This window comes from Pinus tabuliformis, chromosome 2_2, assembly GCF_031772625.1.
Source record: "Pinus tabuliformis cultivar Carrire ecotype Pingquan chromosome 2_2, CPIR1, whole genome shotgun sequence".
NCBI classification, from domain to species: domain Eukaryota; kingdom Viridiplantae; phylum Streptophyta; class Pinopsida; order Pinales; family Pinaceae; genus Pinus; species Pinus tabuliformis.
The window spans coordinates 1,136,331,311-1,136,338,916 of record NC_142300.1 but is presented as its reverse complement, the minus strand read 5'-3'; positions in this window follow the sequence as shown (position 1 = coordinate 1,136,338,916).

Genomic DNA, 7,606 nt, shown 5'->3' with positions numbered 1-7,606 from the left:
ATATTTAAAAAATGGTAGGGGATAAGGGGTACTCTTGCTTAACACCAATATTTCATTTAATCACCTCAAACCAACCCTCGGTAGTCTTAAGCTTGGAAATGACATTCTCATATAGTTCCAACAACCTTCAACTCAAGAGGAACCATTATCTCATTGAGTCTTTAGCATAACTTCTCCCAAGGAACCGTGTCGAAACATTTTCTAAAGTCAACAAAACAACAGAAGGGATCAATTTTACTATTATGACACTCGTCAACAATGGTCCGAAGAGTGACAAAGTGGTCAATAGTTGAGTGATGCCTCCTAAAACCAACTTTCCCTTTAGTTCTTTTACCATGGATTTCAAGATAGAGGCTAATTTTTTTTTTCCAAAATGTGGCTAATCATGATAGTTCCATAGTGGAGGGAACATTTTTATCCCCACTTTTAAAGATAGGCACAGTAAGTCTTTGCATCCAAGGCTTAGGGAAGTCATGTTTCACAACCAAATTAAGGAGTTTGTGAATATGAGGGATGAGGATATACCTTCCCATCTTGGAAATTTCAGCTTTGTAGCCTTCAATATCCCTAGCTTTCCTATTAGCGGGCTTCTTAATCCTAAACTCCACGTTTTCGAAAGAAAATATATCTTCCTCTATAGGAGTGTTTACAATGTTTCCCATGATGTACGAGGATTCATAGAGATTATTAAGAGAGATATCTCAATCCTTTAAGGGAATCAAATTATTTTCATTTGTTTTACAAATAAGAATGTTCCTCTAAAACTTTCTAGGCTCAACTTTAGAGAGGTGAAGAAGGTGCTCGTCTCTTATTTATATAATACATTTTCTTCCTTTTGATAAGATCTTTGCAAACACTTATTTTTTTAAGCTTTACAGTTTCATTAGGAGCATCTCTAATCAATTTCCTGGAAGACTTGCAATCATTGTCATACCAAGAGTTGGAAGTTCTATTATTCTTTTTAAATGATACCTCGGTAGAGAATTTGTTAATGGTAGTGGAAAGGGTTGTAATAAAATTGTGGTAGATGTGATCAATGTTCTCATTAAATACATTAGGGGACTTAAATAGCTCATTAAATCCTTTAAGAATAGATCTATTTTACCTTTTGTCAAAGCGAATGTGCTTTTGGTTTTCAGCAATCTTTTGCATGTGGTTGTAGTGCATATCAAGGTGTTAAGGATTGAAGTATGTGGTCAGAATCATGGTCATTTAGGAGGTCAAAATTAACAATAAGGTTGACAACCTATGTATGAGATATTACAAGTTTAAAATTTAGAGTTTTAATTGTTTATATAAAATTTTAAATAAAATTGCTTAAAAAAATTGCTTTTAATTTTTCTATATTTTAATATTTTAGATTGAATTTCAATAATCTACTTTTAAATTAAATTGATTTTTTTATTTAAAATATTTTTTAATGCTTAAATAAATTCAACGCTCTAAAAAATAAAACACTTAAATTACCCAAATTATACAATATATTTTTTAATTTTAAACAAAAATTATATATATATATATATATATATATAAATAACCCAAAATTACTTTAGGAAGAAAACATACAGAGGTGTTACTATGTTTGAGAACAATATTTTGTTTGTACTTTTTTCCAAATTAAACTTTATGAGAATAATTCAATCTCATAATTTGCAGTAATGAAAATTTTTATAGTAACTTCGTACAAATTGTTTGATGAGAAGTATCTCGAAATGCGAGAAAAAATATTTGCCCCATTTAGATATTCTACATTATTTTCCACCACCAAAAGTAAAATATTGTTCACAGTTTTCAACGTTGAAAGTCCCTTCGTCTAGCACAGACAAAAGCGAATAAGCAGACACGTTGGACCCAAGTTTTTCATCACCACCCACGCACCAAAATATTCCAAAACAATTTGACCAAACCTCAACTCTACTCAAAACTCTAGTGCTTTCCGTGACTTCTACAAAATTACAAATTTGATATTTTAGATTTATTTATAAATCTCTGAAATTCCAAAATCGTATCTTTGAATAGACATAACATTTCAATTTAGATGGGATGAGATCGCAGGTTTTTCATTTTAATTTTTAAAAATATTATTTAAAATAAGTATTAAAAAAGAACATTTTGAAAATTTTGAAAATGTTCATATGAGGTAGCTCAATAGTACTGGAAATGAAGTTTCTTTGAACCAAAAATTTTGGGTTTAAATTTTGTGCTATTTTTCCGTAACTAAATAAATAATGAATATATAGCATCTGAGTGCACAGTTCACGCGGTGGGGGTTGTTGGCTTTCTCGCACCCTGCCCGTGATCGATTCTCTTCCTTGTGGCACTGCGCAGCTATCATCGAACAATTATATATCGATGTGATGTGATTGATGTGACTAATAACGTTTGTAAATATGTAAAAAATAAGCCTAATATAAAGCTTCTTCAAAAGACTAGCCCCTTTTTTATTAAATAATGAATATATAAATACAAAACCGTTAAAATTATTTTTTTTTTAATTTTAACGGACCTGTCTTCCCAACTTCAACCAAAAAAAGGTTTTAATTTTCTTTTAATTATAAAATATAAAAGAAGGTTACAACTTCCGATCATAAAATATAGAGGAGGGTTACAACTTCCAATTTGTCATTTAAAATTCAAAAAATGATATATAACTTTGAAATTCCAAACAAATCACTGATTACAGCTAGCCCAATTAATCACTTTAATGTTGAAAGAAAATATACTGCCATCATGACAACTGGCCCAATTTATCACTTTAAAGTTAAAAGCATATTATTAAATAGGTGATTAGAAACTATCACATCAACAGTTAGAGAAAGAGTTTTGAAGAATGGTTCATCAAGGTTTCCGATGATACTTGACTCTATTTATACCTAAATTAGTGTTTCACCATGGAAGATAATTGACTCTCTTTATGCTAAAGTTCTTACCAAATTAGCATTAAACTTATCCCAGTAACCCACTCCTTATTTTTCTACATATATCGATTTAAAACTTGAGAAAATCTTAAATAACAACCCATATCGATTTAAAACCTCAAGAAAATCTTAAATCACGCCTTCCAAATTAGAGTTGTGAATTTTAGTATGCTTATTCAACTTTGAAATTTTGAGATGAAAACTTGAATGGTTTTTTTTAATGCATTTTCGTATTTAAAATGGATTTATGGTGAGTGTGTCAAATGGTAAAATTTTATTGCAAATAACATCGAACTAATTAGAGAGTGCCAGAAAACCAAGGAACAACGTTGATGAAGCTATGGCATTTCTTTACGATTTTCAGGTCATCTCAGTCTTCCCACTTCACTCCCAAATCCTAAAAAGAACCCACAGTTGAATAAGCATAGCATAGAAATGATTGAATAGAAGATGAAAGGCAGAAATGTAGATAAACCCAAGAATAAACTACACAAATAAAATTGATTCATTGAGATTGAAAACATTTATTTATACAATTAAGAAATAGGTAGGAGACAATTTTGCGTTAATAACTCCTCGATAACTTTTTTTTCAGGGAGGGCAGAGCCCCGCTGAAGAAGCTGAATATATCATCATATATTTACAAACTGTACAAGACATCACCAGCCAAAGCCCCAAATACGCTGCAGCGCCGCTTACAGGATTCGAAACAGGTCGGGGGGCGTGCAAACTGACCGCCCCAACCGTCACAACATGCACTCGTGTGCTAACTCCTCAATAACTTATTAATGGAAAAAAGAAACTACTATCTGACTAATATGTACAAAGTAACAATTTGTCAAATGAATGATTTTAGCCTCTACATAATGTCAGGTGATATGTGGTGTTGATATGTTTGCTTTGATCCTGAAATTTAGGATTCCTTTCCAATTGAATTGTAGAAGAGTTGTAAAGAGGGGTTGAAGTCTTTTGTTTCTCCTGCAAATCTTCAAGTATTTTGGGAAGCCAATTTATTTCTTTTGTAGCTTGAGTTGTTGTGCATATTTTGATTTAGTGGTAGAACCAATAGTAACATATTGTTTTTGTGATCTCCAAGTGATAGTTAACAATGTAAACTTTGAAATGGGAACTCAAACTGTTACCTGTTTCGTAGAGATAGCAAAAAAGTGACCCGATTTTAAAAAGAGGTGATGCAGAACACACATATTCTTTTTAGAGCATAGTTTTTTGCACTTTAAATTTTTTTATGTACATTACGTTTTAGAATGTTAGTGATTTGCATGCTGATTTTAAAAAGTGGTGATTCTGCGTTATGCCATTTTTTAAAAAAACCTATTTTTTGACGTTAAATTTTTTATGTATGAAATGTAAATAATTATTTTCTAAATTTAACAAATTTTGACACTTTAAATTTTTTTATGTATTAAGTGTGGATATTTTTTTTAATGTTATATTTTTTACACGTTAAAATTTTTTATCTCAATTTTTTTTGACATAAAAAAGACAAATATAAAAATATTTATAAAAAGACAAAAAAAAATGTAAAAATATAAAAAAATTATCTCGTAAACCATAGAAAAATTTGGAATATATATATATATATATATAGATATAGATATATATCAAAATTTAAAAAAACTATAAAATTAAGTAAATAAAAAATAGAAAATTTTTAAAAAACATTAACAAAAACTAAAAATAAAAAGAAACTAGATTTTTTTTGTAAGCTACGGTATGATCTTTTCTATTATATACAACCGAAATAAAATATACATTCGCTGGTGACCTCAACCCGCCCCCGAAGGAAACTGGGTGTGTTGGTCACCAAGAGTCTGAGAATATCAACTTGTCGACTAGCTGGTGCATCAACATGTTTAAAACCAAAGCAACACCCTATCTACATACTATTTCTATATGCCTAGCAGCGATTACAGATCAAAAACTTGCCCACAAAAGTTGATTCTCTTATGCCTAGAAGAGAAATCAAATGAAAACAGAGCAAAACAGTCAATCTACCATGAGTTCTTGCTTGATTTCCTCCTCGCGTTGCGCGTTGGTTATCTCCTTCAGCATGCCGCGGATTTCCTCCATTCTGCTGTCCTGCTTCCGGATCATGAGCTGCAGATTGTTCATCTCCTTTTTCAAATTCAGAAGACCTTGAGCTATCTCTGTCATCTCTTCGGCGACCTGCTCCATGGCTTTAGCTAACAGATGTTTCACAACCCAATACATGTGCAGTGCTTGCTTATATAACGATAGGCGTCCTCTTGTATTCCCAGGGTCCGGGATGAGAATGCTCCATTCCTCCATTTCTGGATCAGAGGCCTCCTCTAGGACTTTATTTTCCAAGGCATCTATAATCCTTCTGATCTCCTCATTGGTTCCTTTGATGTATGCTCTCTCTGCTTCCTGAGCGATCTGCTCTGTGGATCGTCGTCCTCTTTTCTGTTGGTTTGGAGCCGGTGTCTCAGTTTCATAACGGTCTGCTTGCCACGTTCTCCCGCGACCCCTGCGCCTCCTGCCTTTACCTCTTCTGGAAGGTCTGCCCCTATTGTTACCCCTGCTACTTTGCCCCACCTCAAAAGTCACCTTCGCCATGCACTCCTCCTTCCCGGTCTCCATTTCCCCTTCCCTGCAATTTCCTTCTTCTTCCTTCGTTCGCTCCTGCTCCCTCCGTATGTTCCTCACCTCTCCATCCTTTGACAGCCTTTCCTTCCTACCTCCCTCCGCCATAACTTCTTGCCTTCTTCTGAGACGATACCCAGGGTCTCTCTGCCAACCTGCTTCACTCTTCGCCACCTTTCCAGTCTTCGGATTGTCAGTCTCCCTACCTGCTCCTGCTCTTGTAGATATACCGCCACCTATCCTTTGTTGCACCGACTGATCGTCGTCGTTCTTCTCCCCTGCCATTTCCATAATTCTCCTGGTTCCTTGTCTTGGTTTTCGGTCTCCTCTGCATGTCGTCGTTGCAAACCTTAAAATGATTACCCTGAGGTGTGGCGTATGCTGCCGTGTACTACACCCCATCATATCCTTGTGCAGTTCACCTTTCTCCACCCCGATCGGGGTAAAAAAAAACTAGATTTTTAAAAAAATAGAAAATTAACAAAAAAAAATACTAAAATACTAAAATAAAGATTAAAAACATTTAAAAAAAAACTAAAAAAAAAATATACTCAAGTAAAAAAACAGAAAAACAATATATATATATATATTCAAATTAAAAATAAAATATAAAAAAAATTTATTTAAAATTAAAAAAAAAAAAAAAAAAAAATTATCTATTTTTTATTTAAAAAAAAATCATTTAAATTTTTTATAAAACCATATTTTTCCAAAAAAAAATAAAATTATATATATATATATATATATATATATATATAAACCCACATACATATAATTATTTTTTTTTTAAAACAACGACAAAAGAAATTATGAGCATTTTTTTTTAAGGATACATTTCATTTTTTTAAATATAACTTTCATATTTTAAAAATTAAAATTTTGAAAAAAAAAATATTTTTGTTGAAAAAAAGCATATTTATTTTTTATTTTTATTTTTTTATAAAATAATCAAATCATTTTTTTTAATATAAATCTATATTTAAAAAAAAACAAGCCAATTCAGCCGCCACTCGGCCGCCTATGGGGGCGCGGCCATGGGCTTGCAGCAGCTGCACCGCCCAGGGCTGCGCCCCCATGGGAGCCGGGCGACAATTTAATTGGCTCTTTTTTTTTTAATATAGATTTATATTAAAAAAATGATTTGATTATTTTATAAAAAAAAATAAAAATAAAAAATGAATATAATTTTTTTAAATAAACAACATTTTTTTTTTTTTTAATTTTAAATGTTTTTTTTTTTTTGTGTTTTTTAAATATATTTTTTTAACACTCTTAAAAACAATTAAAATCAAAATTTAAAATTTAAAATTTTTTAATACAAAGTTTATATATATATATATATTGAAAATATGCATATTTTTTAAAATTTTAAATGTTTTTTGTTTTTGTTTTTTTTTTTTTTTTTTATCTATATCTATATATATATATATATATATATATATATATTTTTAATCATAATTTTCGTAGGTTGTATGTGTTGTTGTTGTTGTTTTTTTTTTTTTAATCTAGTTGGTTTTAATTTTTTTTCCTTTTTTTTTTTAAATTTTCTATTTTTACTTAATTTTATAGTTTTTTTAAATTTTGTTTTGTTTTGTTTTTTTCCAATTTTTTTATGGTTTACGAGATAACAAAAAAAAAATTAAAAATAAATAAATAAAAATGTATATTTTTTTTTAAATATGTTTTTCTTATTATTTAATTCTTTATATTTTTTAATTTTTTTTAGTTTTATAATTCTTATGTTAGTTTTGTTTTTTTAACATTTTTATTTACGTTTTTAAATTTTTGTTTTAATTTTTAATTTTATGTTTTTATTATTCTTACAAAATTTTAATGTGTTTTTCACAGTCATGATAAAATCTTTTACACCATTATTTCAAAATGTTGAAAATTTACTCCAAACAAAAAGTTTTATTCCACCATCAACACTTTTGGTTTGAGGGTGTTTTTTTTCCAATTTTTGCACATAAAAATTTGGTTTTATTGGCATTTTAAAAAAATGTCAAAAATTGACCCTAAAAAAAAGGTTATCATGCCAGTTTCAACACTTTTCATTTTCATGG